Source organism: Corvus hawaiiensis, chromosome 10 (assembly GCF_020740725.1).
Source record: "Corvus hawaiiensis isolate bCorHaw1 chromosome 10, bCorHaw1.pri.cur, whole genome shotgun sequence".
Classification (NCBI taxonomy): domain Eukaryota; kingdom Metazoa; phylum Chordata; class Aves; order Passeriformes; family Corvidae; genus Corvus; species Corvus hawaiiensis.
Genome location: NC_063222.1, coordinates 26,481,511 through 26,503,217, shown reverse-complemented (window position 1 = coordinate 26,503,217; position 21,707 = coordinate 26,481,511). Strand labels below are relative to the sequence as shown.

The 21,707-nt window shown below is 43.6% G+C and overlaps 1 long non-coding RNA gene across 1 annotated transcript; it reads left to right on the top strand.

The window, feature by feature from the left end:
• The first annotated feature begins 520 nt into the window (after window positions 1–520).
• LOC125331011 lies at window positions 521–15,515 on the top strand. The gene is made up of 3 exons (XR_007205817.1): window positions 521–596; window positions 12,987–12,996; window positions 15,495–15,515. It is a non-coding gene; the product is annotated as an uncharacterized LOC125331011 (long non-coding RNA).
• The last annotated feature ends 6,192 nt before the right edge of the window (window positions 15,516–21,707 follow it).

The following is a 21,707-nucleotide window of genomic DNA, read 5'->3' as shown; positions in this document are numbered from 1 at the left end:
CAGGTTGCCTTTGCTGATTCCTTGCAGATTCCTTGCCACCCTTCAGTGGGAAGCAGCTGATGGCTGGAGTTTAAGTGTGAATTTTATGGAAAAAAGACACAAAACCCAACTGATAATGGGAAAAATGTGCTGTTAAATGCTATCCTGAACTGGATGGCTGGACATTGGCACTTTTGGGCTGTTCCTGCAGGGACATGGGATGGCTGGAGGCTCATTAGTCCTCAAAGGATTAGGACTGGGCAGGAGCAACTGTAATTGCAGTTTTCTCTCATTTTTTGAGTAGGAGATTATGTTATCTGCTGCTTTCCCCCTTTATTTACAATGCAAGCAGCACTGTTTATTGCTTTTGATAATAACTGAGCTGATAAACTGATCTGCTTGGTTCAGCATCCTGGGATGAAGCCCTGGAGGGAGGAAAGCTGGATAATATTCAAGGATGAGCTACTTCAAGCTCAGGAGCAGTGAAATCCAGCGGGAATTAAGCCAGGGAGGGTCCCAGCATTTGTGTTTTACAGCTTGGCTGATACAGAGGGACTTTGGGCAAGGGATGGAGTGACAGGACAATGGGGAATGGCTTCCAACTGCCAGAGGACAGGGTTGGAATAGAAAAAGGAAGGAATTCCTCCCTGTGAGGGTGGGCAGGCCCTGGCACAGGGTGCCCAGAGCAGCTGTGGCTGCCCCTGGATCCCTGGCAGTGCCCAAGGCCAGGCTGGACATTGGGGCTGGGAGCAGCCTGGGACAGTGGGAGGTGTCCCTGCCATGGCAGGGGTGGCACTGGATGGGCTTTAAGGTCCCTCCCAACCCTGCAATGTTTCTCTGAGCTGGTGGAAGGAGTTACTGCTTTTCTAATCAGCATTTTCAGCATGCAAACAAACACTTAAATGAAGTGGCAGTAGATGCTAAGCCACAGCTCTGTGCTACAGTGGCTAAATTATGTTTTTTCAGCCACATTTTAACCTCTAGGAGGTTGTAGGCTTCAGATTGCTGAGCACAATAAACCACAAAGCTCACGATAAACCCCGAAGCTCACAGAAACTACAAGGTCAGGGCCTGCTAGCACCCACTCCCCAAGCAGTGAGAACACCAGCTCTGTGACAGCAAATTAAAGACAACTGTTCAGACAACGCTCTTTGCTTCCCAATCAAACATTCTGGAACTGTGCATTTTGCAAGGCTGCTTTGCCAGAGGCCTCCTGGAGCTGCCTGTGCTGCTGCTTTGTCTTGCTTTTGTGCCTCATTGAATCCCAGGAAAAGCCAAAGGCATCCCGCTGTTGCCGGCCCCTCGCTGACAGCACCTGTCAGTCTGTCACTCCAGCTCAGGGCAGGGAACGTGGAGCTGCGTTTTGGCAGGATTTAGCAGGAAAAGGGAATGAGACAAATCTGAGGCACCTGTTCTGCACGTGGAGGGATGGGATTGGTGTCACTGCAAATGAACCTGGAGTGCTGCTCCAAGGCAGCTGAGGAGAAGTGCTGGAGCACTCAGCAAAGCTGCTCAGGGTGTTCGTGTGTTCTCAGATCCTTGCCCGGTTTTTTTTCATTGGGAAGGGGAGCTGCATTGGGAATATTCCCATGTGCACGCCCTGGAAGTGAACAGAGTCATGTAAATGGAATCATGGAATCACAGGATGGTTTGGGTGGGAAGGGAGCTTAAAGATAATCTCATTCCCTGCCATGGGCAGGGACACCTCCCACTGTCCCAGGCTGCTCCAAGCCCTGTCCAGCCTGGCCTTGGGCACTGCCAGGGATCCAGAGGCAGCCACAGCTGCTCTGGGAAATCCATCCCAGCCCCTCCCAACCCTCACAGGGAGGAATTTCTTCCATATGAACCTAAATTTTCTTTCTGTCAGTTGGAAGCCATTCCCCCTTGTCCTGTCTCCCCAGCTCCTCTCCATCTTCCTCACAGTTTCCTTCAGATCTTGGAAGGAATAAATGCTCTGGGAATGTGCATTCCTTGCTGATTAATTGCCATTAACCCAGCTCCTCTTGGTGACCCTGCAAAGTGAGTAACAAGTGCTCCTTTAATCCCCAGAGATTTAGAAGGACTCTTAAAAGGATTATGGATTAATTGTAAGACATTTTAAATGGGTTTTTTTCCCCCTCAGATAAAAAGGTTTATTATTGTGCTGGGTATATAAACAGAGAGAAAACATCTTTTCTGCAGAGGTAAAAGATTAAATGGTTTGAAAGCAAATACTCCAGATGCTTTTTTGCCTTTGGAAAAAGTGTGGTGGCTTGTGTCTCTCTGCTTGTGTTTGGAATTCGAGCAGACTTTATTCCACTGATTATTACTCAGTGCCTTGCATGCTCAATAAAGCCTGGGAGAAAACAATTTGCAGTTTTATCTTAATTTCTATTTTAAATCTTCCCTTGGTTTCGGTCTAATTTCACTCAGGCGAAGGGAAAAGGGGATGGGAGAGCTCTCCATGAATCCTGCAGTGTCTTGGATGGAATGTCACTGCCCAGACCTCCTGGAAGCCACTGGGGAAATGGGGATTTCATGGGAATTTGAGCATTCCAGGTTGTTTTTACCTTTCTGATAGGGCAGCAGGACCACACCTGAGAGTTCAGGAAGTCTCTCAGTTATGGAGATATAAAATTAGGGATATAACATTTAAATACAGGCAAAATGAGAGAAAACAGAGTGTAGAGAAGGGAGAAACAGCAGAGAAATTCCAGCTGAGCAGAGCACATCCTACATGGCTTCTTTTCAGAGATTTGGCTTTCATTCAATGTAATTCGTTTATTTCTGGAGATTATTTGTTATAAACCTGTTACTGCTCATCCTGACACAGAATTTTGTAGAGCCATAGTGTACCTGTGGTGGATTGTTCTCAATTAGGGGTGAATTAATCAATCAAATTGGACTTCTTTCAGTCTGGAATGCTCTGATCTTGATCCCCCCCATGAAAGTTGAGGGTAATTGAGAGGTGATTTTGCAATGCCTGGGACCTGGGCACATCCTGACTCCCAGATATTCCATGTGGTCCCAACTCTGGTTTAGTTTTCTATTTCCTTCTAAAATATAGCTCCATTATTAAATATTGAAACTTTTATCTTCAAACTTTATTAACATCTCAATATGAGCTCTTCAGCTTCTCCAAATTTAAATTTATCTCAGCTATGCCTTTCCAGGAAAACTGATTTTAATTCCTGAGCAGTTTGGTGTTAAAACCCTGTAATTTTCCTGCAAACCTACGATTTCCAACTCCTGATTTCTGTTAAAACAAAAATAAATTAAAATAAAATTTCTGGTAAAATAAAAATTTCGAGCAACTCTAATTCCCCTGAGAATCATCCAGCTGGGGAGGGGAATGAGGATGGCAATGTCACAGCCGGACCTGCATCCCACTGGAGGGACTGGAAGTGGATTTTACAGTAAACCCCAAGAATTTATAGGATAAACAGCTCAGATTTATAAATCTACAGCTTTATTTATTATTAAAAGGCTTTTCTGGTGTTTCAATTTGCCAATAATCCAGTGCTGAGTGATACGAACACCTCTCCAAGCATTTCCATGCAGTTCATGAGCTGCGGTTTTGAGGAATTTGTGAGGGGAAAAATTCCTGAAATGCAGTGTGTGGACACAAGATGGCACTTGGATCCCAAGGACCGACAGCCTGGGACATTCCCGACCCAACAGCAGCACTTTATTTAGATTTATTTTTGGAAAAGCAGGAGAAGCCATCTGAAAGCAAGGGCCCGTCTTGTCTGAGTTGAAGGATTTAATGTAAAACTACAGAATTTGTGTGAGCTGGGAACTGAGACTGCTCAGAAGGGGAAATGCAGCTCCAAAGTATTTTTTAAAAGGTAAACTCAAAATCTCTCTACTTTAAAAAAACCCCCAAGGCAAAACTTTGGGAAGTTAACATGGAGAACCCCAAAATTTCCTGCAAAATGTGAGACGAAAAGTGAAATATTCACCTCTGCCCACTTAAAGTGGCAGACTTTGAATAATAAAGCAATAACTTGATATCAAACAAAAATTTAACTCCCAAGAAATAAGGAAAAAGGAACGGTGGGGATTTCACATCACCCTTTACCATAAAAACACAGGAAATGATGGGAAATGGGGAAAAAAAATAGAAATCCCAGCATCAAAAATTGCTGTGCAACTGTTGCTCCTCAGTGATGGGATCGTGCTGGAAATTCGATTGGGCTGTAACTTCCCAACAATTATGAAAAAATTCTGTATTTTTATTAGGCCTTGTAAATGATGGAAGGACTTACTGGTGAGTTATGAGGGAGAGGGAAGCTTAAACATATGGAAGAGATCCTCAAAGTTCTCCACATGGGAGAAAACAATGATTATCCTGATCCTAATTAATGTCATGGACCTGGAGGAGCCTGCTCTGGCCTCAGGAGTGACTGCTGGGACAAATGAAATCCCTGAGGAGGGGGTCACACTTTGTCCACTCCTTTCTCCTTGGGCAGATCCAGAACATGCATCCATTAAATCTTCAGTTTTCCAGAGGTTTTAAGCAGGAATTGACCTGTTTATAGAAGTCTGGAGTATCCTTAGAAATGGGAGGGATTTTGTGATCCTGGGTGTGCTTCCAGCAGCTTTTTATCCAGGGAGAGCTGCTGTCCTTCCCCCAAACAGCTCTGCAGTTCGAAGACTCCGAGATCTCAGTCTCTCCATCGAGCAGAATAATCCTGTAATCAAATGAAAAGAGAAAAAAACCTTCCCTAAATGTTTCTCATGCACGGAGCCACCTTGGACGTGTCAGGAGAAATAATTGCAAAATGCTGCAGCAGCCCCCGGCTCGCTGCGATCCGTGTCAGCTCCGACTGGGGAGCAAATAATCTGCTGAATTTACCAGTCGAGCTTCCTGGAATCCAAAGGTTGTTTTAATGAAAGACTGCAGCTGTCAGAAGTGCCAAAACTTGTCATTATTGTACGATCATCCTTTCCCCACACAGCTCACCTGCATCCCAAAGCACCCAGAGCATCTCCCTGTCAGGGGGAAGCTCTGATCTTCCCACTGGAGCAGTGGGATTGCCCCAAATGGCTTGGAAATAGGAGCCTTGCAGGGAAAGGTGGAAGATTGCTGAAGTATCCAATTCTTCCCCCAAATTTGCAGGCCCACCTCACTTTTGTGCTGCTGTAGATGTTCAGTCCCCAAGAGATGGACAGATAGGAAAACACAGATCCACTCACAGGTAAGCAGAGTTCGGGTTTGTTTCCAAAGGAAGAGATTAAGGCATGCCACGGAAAGGGGATTTTCCTATCAGGAATGATAAGCCGAGATGGTTTTTCTCACTGTTTGAAAAATAAGTATTGTTCCAGAGGTGAAGAAATAAAAATGTTAACAGCTCCAATTCTCCAGCAGGTTTGATTTTATGGTTCCTTACAAGGATTTCATCAGATGAATTCCAGTCTCCCAGGACAAGATCCTCAGAGAGAACAACTCCAAGGTGTTGGGGAAATAATGGAGTTGTTGCTGACTGCAATTTCTGACTGAATTAAAGTTTTGGAGTTCACAGATACATTGATAGAGTCTGTTTTCCTCATAAAATCTGTGAGCAAAACCAGCTGATGCCTGTAGGAACCAGCACAGGTAATTCCACTCCTCAGTCTCCTTTGGGGAATATTTATTCGCCAAAGAAAATGTCATTGTGAGGCTGCTTTACTCTAAAATATTGCATCAGCCTCTCTGCTCATCATTCCAGCCATCAACTCATCTATTCCTCATTCCAGAATCAGTTCAGAGCCAAATAATGGGAATTACCCACTCATTTACTCCACTTGTCCCATGCCCAGCCCCGGGAGAAGTCCATCTCCTCTGCATCCAACTCAAAGCAGGAACAGTTTTTCTCCTTTGGAAGCAGCAGTAGTGCTGGGAAAACAGGAAAAGGGCAGGCAGGGAAAAAATCCTTGGTAGTGCTGAGCCTCCATGCGCTGCCATTTTCCAGAAGGATCCAGCTGGAAGGTTTAGGAGCAGCAAATTGGCTTTTTTCTGAGGTGGATCCCGTCCATCCTGGCAGAGCCGGAGGCTGGCAGTGGGCAAAGTGTGGAGCAGGGATGGCCCTGCCTTGGGAGAAACAGGGAACTGGGATCTGGGTGCTGGAGCACAAACCCAGGGGGAACAGTTATCTCAGGTGACGGAGAGCAGAGGTACCACCTTCGAAAATCTGGGAAAAATGTGTCTGGAATGTGCTGGATTCTCTGGAGATTTGCAAGCCTGGCTGAATGGTGAAAGTCTGGGGAGAGGAGGGGGGTAAATGGAGCTGCCTTTGGGAGGTGAGGCTGCAAACGAGCTGGGAAGGATTTTGTGGTCACCAAACAATTCACTTTTTAAGGAGCTTCATTTGGGATCACTTTGGTGGGAATGTGGTGTTTGGTTGAAGGCTGGACTTTTCCTGGAGGTTTTTTCCCGACCTCGATTCTGTGATTGCAAAGCAGACAGCAGCAGGGAGCTCCAGAGGAAAACACCTGGAGAGGACTTTCGGTTTTTACCCATGTCCCTGGATGAATCCAATTATTGTGCATCCAACCTCTGCCCTCAATCCTGACCTGGAATGGGACGGGACATCTCCCTATGGGATTATTTTCTGACTGATGCTTTCCCAGCATTTATTCCAAGAATTCTTCCCTCTGCTAAGCAAAACCAGGGAATTTACCTCTTCCTTCAAACAGATCCACATCTCCCCCCCCGAGATTTTCTTCCCATATTTCCCTCATGAAACTTTGTGGAACCATAAATAGGATTTAAATGTGACCTGGGAGCTCCAGGAAGACCTGGAGCACTCACATTGCCTTTAAACACTTGGGAAAAGGTGGGAAAAGATTTAATAATCTCATCCAGCTGCTGAGTTTCTATTCTGGGAGCTTTGGCAGCTCCAACATGGAGGGGATGATTAAGGGAAGTGTTCAACCTGGATTTCCTGGACAAACTCCCTCCAGAAATTAAAAAAGTGCCAATTTAGAGTAGATTTTTTTATCTGAAAATCAGTGAAAAGCATCTTTCTGGAAGTCTTTTGGAGCCTGAGATGATGTTTAAGGTGATGGAACTTCTGCCTGTGACTAATCCCGACTTCCTGGACTCCAGAGGGTTTTTTCTGTCCCGAAGTTCTCCTGGATGTTCCCACCCCGTTCTGTGTCTGTCAGGTGAAGGCTCCTGGTGTTATTTGGAGTCTGAAGCCATTTTTTTAGACAATATTTCTGTCAGCTCTGTAATGCAGCAGAAAGGGGAGAAATGGGAAGAGACAGACATGGCCTTACCTGAACCTTTCCTGCTCCAATCCCCTTTCGTTCCATAAATCCCTGGGAGAGAGGCCTGGGCAGGTGGAATCTGGGATCTTTTCCCAAAATGTTGAGGGTGGATCGTGAAAAAGCAGCTGGGAGTCAGCCCAGCTGAGTGTTTGAAGTGTTTGGTTGAAGAGCTCGGTGCTAGAGTGTTAAAAAGGGGAAAAAAGGGGAAAAAAAAGGGGGAAAAAAGGGGGGAAAGTGGGGGGAAAAAGAGGGAAAAAGGCAGGGGGAAGAGGAAAAAAGGGAAAAAAGGGATAAAAGGGGAAAAAAGGAGGAAAAAAGGGGGAAAAGAGAAAAGAAAGGGGGAAAAAATGGGAAAAGGGAAAAAAAAGGCAAAAGAAAGGGAATAAAGGTTAAAAAAAGGAAAAAGGGATAAAGGGAAGAAAAGAGGGAAAAAAAGGGAAAAAAAGGGAAAAAAAGGGAAGAAAAAAGGGATAAAAGGGGAAAATAAGGGCAAAAAGGGAAAAAATGGGGAAAATTGGAAAAATGGGGAAAAATGGGAAAAAATGGGAAAAAAAGAATACTCAGTACTACAAAAGCTCCTCTTTTCAGGGAAAAATCCCCTGTGAAATTATGATTATATATAAATATATGATGCAATATACTCTCTATATATCTATACTTATATATATCTTGTGTAATATGTTATTATATTATGCAATATATTCCATATATTTATACCTATTTATATTATATAATATTATATAATATTTTATATATATATATAATATTATATAATATTATATATATATATATATGTAATTTAATTCAATCGTCAGCACCCCCACAAAAATTCAAATCCCAGGTCTATTAATTCATTTCCAAAATTGTTACAAATCACAGTATCCAATTTTATAATTCCAGGATGGCAAAATTAAAATGAATGAGAAGGAAAAAATAGGCAAAGAATTGGGAATTTTTTTCCTGGAGGCAGAAAGTTGACCACGAATTCCGTTAATTCTGCATAATATCCTACCTTGATATTTAGTGTAAGGCCTAAACATTCATTTACAGCAACAAAATTTAGGGAATTGGGGAAAAGGGGGGAAAACCCTTTTTTCTTTTTTTTTCTTTTTCTTTTTCTTTTTCTTTTCCTTTTTCTTTTTTTCTTTTTTCTTTTTCTTTTTTCTTTTTCTTTTTCTCTTTTTTCTTTTTCTTTTTTTTTCTTTTTTCTTTTTTCTTTTTTCTTTTTCTTTTTCTTTTTCTTTTTCTTTTTCTTTTTCTTTTTCTTTTTCTTTTTCTTTTCCTTTTTCTCCTTCTCCTTCTCCTTCTCCTTCTCCTTTTCCTTTCCCCTCCTCCCTCCCTTCTTTTCCTCCCTCCTCCCCTTCCTCCTTTCCCCCTATCTCTCTTTCCTACTTAAAAACAAGTCCCATTTTTTATTGGGCCTTTGAATTGAAACCCGAACATTTGGCTTTAATGAAAATGGCATTTTGAAAGAGAATGAATCAGAACAATAAAATAAAGACTCATGGAATGACTTTTTATAGAATATGGAATTTTTTAAGTCTTAGAATGACTTTAAAAATAAGAAAGACAAATCCTGGGGGAACCAGGGAGTTTTAATGGTTTTTCTTGTTTTCTCCATTCCCAGAGGATAACTGAATCCTGTTCTCATCTGCACCTTCCAAGGAAATCCCATCCCGCTTTGGGAAGCAGGAGCAAACCCTAAATGCACCCATGCTTGTGTGACTCCTGGATAAGGATGATAAATCACCACTTGATTTTTCCTTGGGAGAAGTGGAGCAGCTGGGATGCCACATCCCCCGTTTGGGGATGATTTCCATCAAGAGAGGGAGCTCTGGCTGCTTGATTAAACACAACATTTGTATGGATTATTCCCAGCTTGGAGATGGTTCCAGATTATGATCTTATTTCTATCCATTTTCCTTTTTTTTTTCATTCCCTTGGGATTTGTACCCACTGCAGCTGCTGACACAGGGGAAGGCAAACCCAGGAGCTGCAATCATTTCCCTCTCCTGCATTTTATCCTCTTCTCCTTTCTGCTCATTGGAATGTGTCATTGTCATATGGAATCATGGAATAGATTGGGTTGGAAAGGGCCTTAAAAAACAACCAGTTCCATGGGCAGGGACAGCTTCCACTATCCCAGGCTGCTCCAAGCCCTTCCAACCTGACCTTGGACACTTCAATAATAACATTTAATTATTATATTACCCCAAATAACAGAAATTCCTGCCCAAACTGAGCTCCCAGATCATCTCCCATGAGTGTTTCCGTGGAGCTACAGGCGGTGGTGGTTGGGAGTCTCGGGATGCAGGCAGGATATCGGCAGGAATTCCCAGGAACAGGGCAGGTTGTGCCCACTGCAGGCCCCGCCGGGATCCGGGAGAGGGGAGTGGTGGAAAGCCTGGGACTGTGCTGGGTTATTTCTGTCCCTATTCAGAATTCCTTTTGTTTTAGGCAGGCAAAGCTCCTGCTGGAGACAATGGGAATTTCTGGCAGCAGGGAATGCTAAACAGGGCCCTCACTGGCTAAACTGCAGCTCTCTTTTATTCCAGCCCGGAGCTGGGTCCCACTGATATTATCAGGAATATAAAGGGCTGTTCTTTCAATTACAGGCTCGATTAAAACCCCCCAAATTTAGCTGGAATATCAGCACTTTTCCCTCTCCCTGGGCACAGGTATCCCTGGCAGATTGGGAGCCCCAGGAGGCTGAATCCCCATCCCTTCTCCCCAGGCCTGCTGGAGTCGTGGCTGGGAGCAGCCTCATGGAGATTTGCTCACAAACCTTTCCAGTCCAACCCTGGATGATCCAAGCCCAGTCAAGAGCTCTCTTCACATGAAATAGTTGCTGCTCCAGATGGCACAGCCTCAGCCCGAGCCAACAGCAGGGTAAAAATCCATTTGTTGCCATGCCCAGCCCTCAGCCAGCCTAGCTCCCTCCCTTTGCCATCGACAAGAGGTATCCTCCGTTACAACGCTCCGGATTCATGAAGGGAGCGCGTGGATAACAGGGTCCTGCTTTAACCCAGTGTCCTGATCCATGCTGGTGTGCAGGGAATGGGGATCAGGCTGGGGCTGGGCTCTCACTTTGCTTTATCTGTTGCTCTCCAACCTCAGATGTTCTGTTAATTCAGTATCTTTTATAACTTCCTTTCTTCTCGCTGAAAAATTCCAGACGTGGATTTGTTTAGTCCCCCCTTCCAAGTGTGACGTAGAAAATGATCATTCCCTTTGTGCTGCTGCTTCTTCCCAGGAAAATGAAGGAGTGTGAGAGTGTGGGCACCAAGGCTAGAGCTCCTTTCCACCTTCCCTGACTGCAGAACAACCTGGAATTTCCTCTGCAGGCTCTGGAGACAGCGGGATCCGAGCTGGGATGGCACAGAGGGAGCAGCATCCCAGTCTGTGGGGAGCCCAAAGGAACAATTAGAGCTGGAAACTGAGTTTGAACAGAGTGAACACAGTGATGAGGAAGCATTTTTGCATAATTAGGAGAACACCAGCAAATTTTCTTCCTGACACGACATTTTCCATCACTCCAATTGTTGGGATGGACAGAAGCTTTTTCTGCTTAGCAAATACCTTCAGCCTTCCGTGGAAGAAACATTTTCTGTGTGAGAAGAGGGCAAATGGATTCTCCTCACAGAGAGAAATTTTGCAGGGCTTTTCTTGTGCTTCCTACGTTATCCCTCCTTCTGGAATTATGGATGAGGAGTAAGGAGCTCATAGTGGTCACAGGAAAATACAGCCCTGGAGCCAGGCCAGGCTTCTCTTTCCAACTTTACCATTCTACCCTCAAACTCGCAGTGTAAATAAAAAGAATATTTGACTTCACAGGTGTGGATTGCAGGGCTGTCCCTTAAAAATATCAAATCCAGGTGGGAGAGGGATGTTGTGCCAGAATAGCTGATGTTACAATTTAAATGGGATCAGACCAAGGAAATGACAAGGATCGTGGAATCATGGAATCAATCCCAGAAGGATTTGGGTTGGGAGGGACCTTAAAGCTCATTCCCCATGGGCAGGGACAACTTCCCCTGTCCCAAGGTGCTCCAAACCCCATCCAAGCTGGCCTTGGACGCTTCTGGGGATGTTGAAATCCTTGAGTTTACCTGAAGCTGGAGGGTGCAGTGGATGGAATTCCTCCTTCAGTGGTTTCATGTAGACTCTTGCTGCAGTTTGAGCATATTTTTGCTGACTGTGACGTTTTCTTTGGCACGTGATGTGTCTGGGAAGCTGCAAAGCTCCCAGTCCCTAATTTCAGGTAATTCTCAATATCCTGGAAAACTGGAGCATTTGAATTTGAAATTTTTCCCAACCCACCTGCCCAGACAAAGATTGAATTTCCCAAGATGTGACTCCACGCTCCATCCCATGGTGATGCCCTCCCAATTCCCCTGTGCTGCTTTGTCAAAAAGCCTTTCACTTCTAGAAGTAAAATACCTGATAACCACAGTTATCAAAATATATTCCAGCTTTGGAGTAGTTTTTTTCCCCCTAAAAATGTTATTTCCACTGTCTGTCCCTTTTTAATGAAAAGCAGCAAGCAGCTGTTGGAATGTAATAACATCCCAAACCTTTGCTTTCATGCATCAGAGTGTGCAGGCATAGGGAGAGCTTTAATGGAATAAAAAATATTCCTAGGGAATGCACTCTCAGGCTTCAGTTATGAGAAGATTTAAAAGTGCATCTGTATTTTAACAAGAAAAAATAACTGTTTCTCTTCTTATCTTTGCGATGCTTGTTCTTGACGCTGTGGGAACTTGTGGTTTATTTTGTTCCAAGAAGTAATTTGGGTCAGGAGCCATCCATGTGCTCAGATGAATCAAAATAAGAATAAGATTTCTTATTATGTTGGTTTCTACAAGGACAGGTTCACACCTTCTCCAATATTTCTACATTTTATGGAATGGTTTGGGTTGGAAGAGACCTTAAAGCTCATCCAGTGCCATGGGCAGGGACCCCTTCCACTGTCCCAGGCTGCTCCAAGCCCCAACATCCAGCCTGGCCTTGGGCACTGCCAGGGATCCAGGGGCAGCCACAGCTTCTTTGGGAATTCCATCCCAATCCCTCTGCACCCTCCCAGGGAACAATTCCTTCCCAATATCCAATTTAAATCTGTTTTTGACAATCTCTCATTGGAAAAATTTCTCTTCCTTGAAGCTGCAATAATTTTCTTTGGAAGTGTAACAGTTGAAAAAAGCAAACAGAAGCAGCAGCTTTCCAAATCATCAGGACAATTCTCTGATTAACCTCATCTTGCTTTTTCTCTGTGAATATTTAAGTAATAATTTTCCTGACACGATTTAAATTCACGATCAGAAATGTGAATATTTTCTCGAAACAGGAAAACAACTCAGAGATTTCTGAGAAAGTCTGAGCCCCTTTAATTTGCTCTGTGTTTCCCAGCTGCTGAGGAAGCACCTGAGTGGTGCCACTTCACGCCCCAGGAATAACAGCAAGATTCCCAGACAAATCCAGGGAAATTGTGCTGCTCTCCTGCAGTCGCCAGCCTGTAATGGGAAGCAGAATTTGTCCGCAGATTAGCTGAAATTAATCTGATGCTAATGCCCCTGGGATGGTTTAGCCAAGAAATGCAACTCCTCAGTGATCACTCACCGTGAATGCAACAAAACTGGCGATTAATGCAGGGCAAGAAAGGCTCTGCATTTTCAGCTGCCTGAAATTGTGGCCTAATTAAATTTCTTTAATGCATCCAGAAATTAAAGGGAAGCCAAATAATTGGTCTTTGAGGTGAGGTGGGGTTTGATGTGAAGGTAGGGAGAGGTTTGTGCTTCCAGCCCCAGCTCTCAGCTGGTGTTTTAGGGTTGAAAAGTGAAGGGATTATTTCATTTGGAGAAATAGCAGCTTTTGGCCTGGTCCAGGAGGGTAAGTTGGGATAATTTTCCAGCACTTTTGGAATATTCCATGGTAAGCTTGGGAGATGTGTGTATTTTACCAGCACTTCTCAGAGTGATGTTGTTGTGTTGCTGTAGCAGTTGAGTGCTGATTTAGGTAACATCGTTATGGCTTCAGCTGTTATTTAAGTGTGCCATTTTTAAATGTTGTGGGTCTACAGTGCAGCCTGTCCCGTGTGGAACACAACACTGATCCTTCTATCCCAAATCTGGTGCCTTATTAACACAGGAGTTCTGCTTTGAGGGATAATGACCTTTATGGTAAGGTCACAAAATTGGGGTTTTACTCTGGACCTTGCTTAAAAAGGATTCTGGAACCTTTTTTAAAACCATCCAAAGCTCATTATTTTCATGAGTGAGGCTTTCCTTGGAACCACAAACTGGGATTGACTACATTTAATCATCTGTAAGGTGCTTTCCTTAATTAAAATCCGATTGTAAACAGATTTTGCATGTTAATTTTCAGTTTGGAGTTCAGTTATTGACCTGAACCAGAGTAACCAATGTGGGAAACCAAGCAGGAAATGTCCCTTTGATTTACTGCCTACTGGCAATACTCTGCATAATTCCCTCGGCAAATGGGGTGTTGCATTATTTTATCATAAAGAAAAAGACCCAACACTTAAATAATAACCACGAGGCTCAATTAAGCTAAAAAATGGGAGTATTTCCCTTCCAAAAACCAATTTAAGTTTATTCAGGGGTCTGACTCATCTCCTGCATCAGCTGCTTAATATTTTTGTTTTTTAAAGTATAATCCTGCCATATTTCCTTCTCACATCTGACCTCTTACATTTTTACTATGTTTTAACAACACCTGGAGTATTGCAGTAGAAACTTTAATAAGGGGCAGGTAGAAATTCTTCTCTCCTCGTTCTCATTCTGTTTCATTTCCTTAGTACTATACGGGGTAATTCTTAAAAAAATACTGTAATTAATTATTGAGTGAGTAATGAGCTGTTTAATTTAGAGCTTGAGGAGATGGTGTGGTTGGGATGGGCTCTGCAAGCTCTGGGATTCCTTGTCCACCATAATTTTAAGGAGTTGTGTGTAATTTCTGGGAGAGATTCACACCAAATCCAAAATATCCCAAGCATTTAGTGATGTTTTTTGTTAGGAAGTTGTGGATGTTTAAAAGATTACAAAGATTAATTAAAGAAAAATGCAATGAGTATTTTCAGGGAAACAGAAGAGTCTCCCTGGAAGCATTTGGAAAACTTTGGGTTGTTCTGGGTGCTGATTTTAAGTCTCAATTCTGAAATTTTGTTAGTAAGGATAGAAAGGGTGTGGAAATATCGGATTCTTTGCTGGGCAGAGAGAATGGTGTCGGGGGAGAGCAGCCAAGTCCGTGCCTTGGAGAGGGTTAGAAGCTGGTGATCCCACTTTCCCACTCGTCCCAGCAAATCTTTGCTCAGTTCTGAACTCAGTTACAAACAGCCAAGGAGAATTGCCTGGACAATCCCAATGAATACCTGAAACGAGCAGAGTAGGATTTCACAGGCTACAGCTACAAAGAAATGATTTTCCTTCTCCCTGAAGGAGACTCAAGAGCCCAGCTCTACGGAATCTTCACTCCCAAGACACCTCAGGCCCACTAAATGATGTTACTCTTAATCAGCATTATTTACAATTATTTCCATTATATCTGTGGCATTCTGGGGTAATTTTTGAGGGAGAAAAAAGTCAAGTTGGAGGCAATTGCAGCAAAACTTTCCTGATGTGTCCCCAGCCAGCAAGAGGCTCTCCAGGTAAGGCATAATGAGATATTGGAATCTTTTGGAATTAATAAATGCTCCTGGAGCAGCCTTTCAATAAGGACAGAGATGGCTCTCCAGATATCCAGGAGGGAAGATTGATGGGCTATGCAGATGCTGCTGCCATTAAAAAGACCTTCAGAAAGAAACAAGCAGGATTGCTCAAAGTGTTGTTTTAAATTCATGCCTGACTTTGAAAACAAATTGATGCCCCCCTGAGATAATTGCAAAACTTCGAAAACAATCAGGGAAGAACAAATCGAGACTTTGGGATGGACAAAAACCCCAGATAAAGGAAGTCTCTGAATTCTCCTTCCAGAGCATTAAAGACATTTTCCTATCTGAGGGTGTTTTTTTTTAATTTCCTTAATTTATTTTTTCTCCTTCAGGGGATGAGTCTTGACTTTGGCATGGGTGGGGCAGAAAGGAAGGTCCTGGATGAGGATTAAAGAGGGAGGTGGGGCAGGGCCTTTAATAGGTATCCCCAGCAGGGACTTTGTGGGTTATAAATGCTTGGTACAAGGGCAGGGAAGTGTTGGCAGTGAGGGAAGTTGGGAATGTTGTGGCTTGGGACAAGGGGGAATTGCTTCAAAGTGACAGAGAGGAGGTTTAGATGGGATATTGGGAAGGAATTGTTCCCTGGAAGGGGGGTGAGGGACTGGAATGGATTTCCCAGAGAAGCTGTGGCTGCCCCTGGATCCCTGGCAGTGTCCAAGGCCAGGCTGGACGGGGCTTGCAAACACCTGGGACAGTGGAAGGTGTCTGTGCCCATGGGGTGGGACTGGATGGGATTTAAGGTCCTACAACCCAAACCAGTCTGGGATTGTGTGGCTTTGAGATGTCGGAGCCTGCTCCACCCTCCCGGCCTGGGCCCACATTCCAGCTATTCCCAGCTCCTTCCCGCCCTCCTGGCTGTCAGAGCCCCATTTTCCTTCAAACCAGACTCAAATCTGATTCCTGTGGCTCTCCCTGAACAGATAAACCACCCCACCAAGCAACTTGTTCAATAATTAGGTCCACTTCTAGTGCACGCCATGGTTTCACGGCTCTTCTACCACTACGAAATGTCAGCCTGCTGGTGTTGGCTCTTCAGGTTTTCTAATTAATGATTAATGACTGATAGTCTCCTGTTCATAAAGCTGAATTTTCCCTGTCAACTGTTCAATATTGCAGCTGAGAGTGCACTGTTGAGATAGACTCTTGTCTAATTTAATATCAAAATGATATGGGAAAAAACCACCTCAAACCCAACCCTGCTCCATGGCCTTGTAATTTTGCAATATTTTGATAAATCTGTCTCTCTGTCACTGACAGCTGGGGTGTGATTAGCTTAATCCTGATATTTTATGACAATAAAATTCCCATTTAACTTTTCTGTGTCAATACAAGCTCTCATCACCAGCAAAATTTGCTTCTGGGCAAATCCTTTCATGCAATAAATAAATTCATGGGGCGAACTCATGAGCTGTTATGATATCATAACTGCCAATAATCATTATGGAATCAAATATTTAGGTGCCAGGGTGGCATTTAAATAAATGCAGCACTACTGAAATGTCAGTTTATTCCAGCAGGAAGGGAAGGATCATAAACCTTCCACAGGAGCTGCCTGTGAGTTCTTTCCACTTCTCAAATTCCCATCTTTTGTCACTTTAGTGGGATGTAATTTTGCCAGCCCAAAGCTGGGGCATTCCCAGTATCCCACAGGCTCTGCAGGTGCCCCTTTCTTTCCTGATTCCAAGTTTAACATTTTAAAAGTTTCATTTCTTTGCAAAAGGAAATGTTTTTCTCAGCTCAGGCTGAGATTTGAGAGCATCAGCACTTTTCTTAAAAGTCTGAGGGTTACCTGAGGCAGGGCCCGATGGAAAGGGAATATCCTCATTTATGCCTTACAGTGACAGCAGATTTTGTTTCTTCACTTATTTAAAACCCCCCAAAAAGGAGAGAGCACACACTTTAACCTGGCCTTCAGCACTTGGAAAGCCCTGGTGTGGTTTTTACAGATTTACAACAGGAGAAAAACAATTTGCCAGGCTGAGAATGCCCCTGGAAGGGGGAGCTGGGAGCATGCTGGAGGCATTAAAGCAGCTTAAACTCGGGATGCTCCAGGTAATATCCTAAAAAACGTGGCAGGGGACTGGTAAGGAGATGTGCTGAGTAATCCCCACAAAAGCAGCATGAACTACTCGTGTGCTTATTCCTAAATGCATTTCTTGCCTCCACACCACCACCTTGGGGGAGCAGTTTAATTTCCTATTTAATTGCAGCCATTGCAAATGCCTGAAGGTTGTTCTAAATGATGGACAGGACTAAAACTTACAGGTTCTATTCCGTGCTGGCTGTGGGGTTCAGCATGGGTTAAACATGCTGGAAATTCAGAGTTTGGGCCAGGAGCTGGGGCTGGTGTGGCTCTGCAATCAGGGGCTCTGAGAGGTGGGAAAGGTTTCGTGTCTCACTGTGTGAGACAGCTCCTGGGGGACTCCTGCTCATTTGGGAGGAATTCAAACAAAACTGAGGCACAAAGTTCTACGACTGGGCTCGTACAGGTGATATTTTCAGGAGTTTGCTGCTTTTCTGTAGCCAGTGCTAAAATTAATGCTTATACTCTAATTGTAACCCCAAATTCTGAACCTCCTAGCTTCAGAAATACAATATATTGTGTTATATACAACAATTCCACTCTCTTTGATGAGTTTAGGGTAACTGTAGTTTTTTACAAGCCTCGCTCAAGTTCGACTTTGTGTCAAGGCATTGAAACTGAAAATTTGTCTCTCTTCAAGGCTCTCTTTCCTTCCACAAACTTTTTTTTGGCCTATGATGTAAGGGGAATGAAATCAGCGTGGGTTTCTCATGTGGGAATGAAAACATGAACTAAAACCTGCATAAACAGAGATTAAATCCCCTCTTCCCATATCTGCTGATATCAGAAGCTTTCCAGACATCACAAAAGGAGCAGCCACGTAGCTCAGGTTTATATAATTCCGAAACAGCTGTCAGGACAGCTGCCAGCATCTGCAATCCCATGGTTTTGAGGTAAATTCCCAAGCTTTGAGGCTGGATGTTTCCCTGTTTCTCACCTGCAAAGTGAGGTGGGGACCACAGGAAGTACCTGGATGGGAGCAGATCCTCCTGAAAGGCTGGAGGTGTGAAATTCTTGGCTGAGGTTCTAAAGCATTAACAAACCTTCTTTATATTCTGGGATAACGGGAGGATTTTAGGGGCAAAGAAAAAGAATGTGCATTTATATACATCTATAAAAACCCCGGAATTTTAAATGTGACGTGGTATCAAAGACTGAAAAAAATCATATTTCAGTGCTGCAACAAATAATCCTAAAGATAAAGCTGAGTGAGCTCATGGTGATTTATTAAATCCCGTTTATTATTTTGATGCGATTAACTCAAGTTGAGCCAGTCAAGGGTTTGCATCAGTGAACATTGATGAAAAATGATAGCAAGGATAATAAAAGTGATCATAATTAGCAGTGACTGTGCTGTGTTTTTAATGCTTGTTTTAATAATGTTTGTATCTCATTAAAAACACTTGGTTTTTAATGTCTCCCACTTCAGTCACCGTTGTGAGAATTGATATCATTTAATAATAAAAAATCTGGTGGATTTATATGACGGGAGATCAAGTGTCCAGGATGTGCTGGGAGCAGGCTTAGGTATTTTTACTAATTAGCAAGGGGGGGTTTGGAACACTGAGAGCAATAAGGGAGGTGCTGCTCCAGGATTTGACAGTTAATGATCATGGGAACCTCATTAAAGTAATTAAAGAAGGGATCTCCATGAGCAGAAAATGATGTGTTTGGGGCTGAGAAAGAGTTTTTGTTTTTAACCATCTTGTCAATCAGAGATTTACATTTTCATCTGGGAAAAAAAGGTTTGGGGGGAGGAATCGATGTGTCACAAAAACTCTGATTTCCACTGACCTTGTCTGCCCCTTGCAGGCACATCCATGGCTGGGGACCAGCGCTGCCCTGGCACGTCCAACCTTTGTGCTCCAGGTTTCCCCTCAGCCCTGGAAAGGACTGTGGGGTCTGGTGGCACCCGGTGACCTGTGTGGCAGCCCCAGTGTTGTCACTTGCTAGAACTGAGGGTCTCTGGACTCCAGCGGAGGGAGGAATTGCAGTCCAAACCAATGTGGTTGATAAGAGCAAGCTCCGTTTATCAGCAATCCAGAGGCACTTATACAGTATACCAGCTTGTTAGCTCTTAAGTGGCTTAAAACTTATCAAAGCGCATTTCTGCTTCTACATAATTGGACTTACATTGGCAAGCTTCTACAGTTATGTTATGATTAAAAGAATTCAGAGTTCAGCCTCCCTTCTCTCCCGGTCAGCACATCTTATCTGCACAGCTGCATCGCTTCAAACTCCCTTCTTTGTTTCCCAGGCCTGTTTCTCACACAGGGATTTTTCTCATGCAGACAGTTTCTCACACTAACCTTTGCTTGCAGGCCTATTGCTTGTATAGTTCCTTTATTGATCCCATAATTCTATCAATGATCCATGTCCCTGATCCTCTAACCATTTCCCAACAGTCACTTGTGCCAGCAGTGTCCTGACAGAAACCTCCAAAACAAACTGTGGCCTTGGGAGGGAGGGATGGCTTCTCCTGCTCTCCTTGCTGCTTCCCTGGGTTGTTGCTCCCCATCCTTCCTGACAGTGCAGGGACAGACAGCAAGGACCTGGCACAGGAACCCACCCCACTGCCACTGGCATTTAAGTTGTGTTTACAAGATGTCCTCATTTTAGGAATTGTAAAAATACTGACTTTTTCCCCTTTTTTTTTCAGTCATACTCCAGAAAAATCTATTTTAGGAAGAAGCAGAAGTTTGTAATGAGACCACATCAACAGGTTTCTTGTGAATTTGCTTGAACTTTTCCCTCTGGGGGAGTGAACCAGGTGCAGAGAAAGAACAGTGGCATTTATGATAAGCTGAATGACAAAAATATTTCCAGCTTGGAGTTGTGATTTATTGAAACATCACTATGAGAAATGAATGTTGAAAGCAGAGCTAAACTCTTTAATTTGTTATTTTAGCTGTACCTGTGCTCAGTGTAAGACAAGTCAAGCAGGTTTTGGAAGCTTGAGGGGAAAAAATCTCTCTGTTTTCATTCTAACCAGGAAATCCCAATGTAGCTGCTATGTGAGTACACATTTCAATTGGTTAAAAAGTTCTGGATTTCTGTTTTTCTGAAAGAAAATACATTTTTTTAATACCTGAAACCCAATATTTGAGAGTTTTATTAGCTCTTTAAGAACGGAGCAGCACAAAATAGTTTTTTTCCTGCTCGCATTCCTCTGTTATGAAATGTTAGGATGAGCTCAGTTACAAAATAAGACGGAACTGTTCTTGCAAAAAAAAAAAAAAAATCAGCTTGAAGCATTTTTATCAGCCAGGGAGGCAAAATAAATGAGAGCATCCTGATGCCTCTGTTAGGCAAAAGCTGATTTTTTTCAGTGCCAACACAGGTTTGTGACTCTCTTAAACACTTTGGTCAGTGAAGAATCTCTCTGGGATCAAGAAAATCTTTTTCTTCCACATTCTATCGTGGCAGCCTGGTGCTCCTGAGGGCTCCAGTGCAGTGGGAAATGAGGCTGCTCTGAGCAAATGTTGGAGCAAAAATCCTCTGGAAACAGAAGTGGCTGCTGTGACACTTCTTCTGAAGGCATGAGACAGCTGCAGGCATTTTTAAAGTTGAAAAAATACATATCTAGAAGCCAGGGAAAAGCTGGGAGATCCACCTTCTCTGGATAAATCCTTAATAGCACGAAATATGATCTTCCTTGGGCCTTGTCAAGGCTGGAAACAGCATTTCCTGACCCATGGCACACCCCAAACTGACAATTTTATTGTGTGTTCTGGATTAATGAGTCCTCTCAGATCATTTAAATAAACAGATGCTGTCTGCTAGGATGGCTAGGAGCATTTGTTGGTTGTAAATGATTTAAATGCCATCCTTCATGGAATAGTTACTTGGAATGTGCTCGTGGGCTGGAAATATTCATGGCAATAAGGACCAGCAAGAGGAGCAGCTCGAATGGAAGGGAAAAGAAAGGAAATATAATGAGTGTTTAATGATTTATTAATGGTTTATAAATATCTAAATGAGATTGTTAGACTTACAGCAACAGTGGGAGGCAGACAAGGAGCCAGCACAGTGGATTTGGATTGGTGCTGGCAGCTCCTGCAGCCGCCTTGGAGTGCTGGGAGCTGCTTCCAGTATCCCAGGGGATCACGGGGCTGGGATTGTGGAGCAGAAACTCCTCCAGAAGGGTTTCATGGTGTGGTGTGTCCTGCAGTCTCAGGAATCATAAAACTGTGCAATTTCAGGTTGGAAAAGCCCTCTTAGACTCAGCCCAACCACTAACCCAGCACTGGCATCTTGACTAAATCCTGTCCCCAAGTGTCACATTCACGTGGCTCTTACATCCCTCCAGGAATGGTGACTCCACCACTTTCCCAGGCAGATTTTTCCAACGTAATACAGTGAGAACACAAAACTATTTCATGAAAGCTCCTGCAGATGATCAGTGTGCCTTCATTAAGGGAAGAACAGCTTAGGCAGTTGCCTGCACATGAGGGATTGTCTTTCTAAAATAGAAATCCCACTTTTCCTCCTGTTGCTCCTTTGGATAATTCCACAGCCCTGGAAACTCCTCCCAGTCCAATTAAACAGTCTGAAAAGTGACTGGGAGTTAATTAAACACCTAAATGATGTCCCACTGCCCCAGAAATGTGCAGTAAAAATGTTTGTTTCTGCAGGATAGAATTACTTTGATTTTCAGATGCTTTGCGGAGCATCACGTGACCGAGA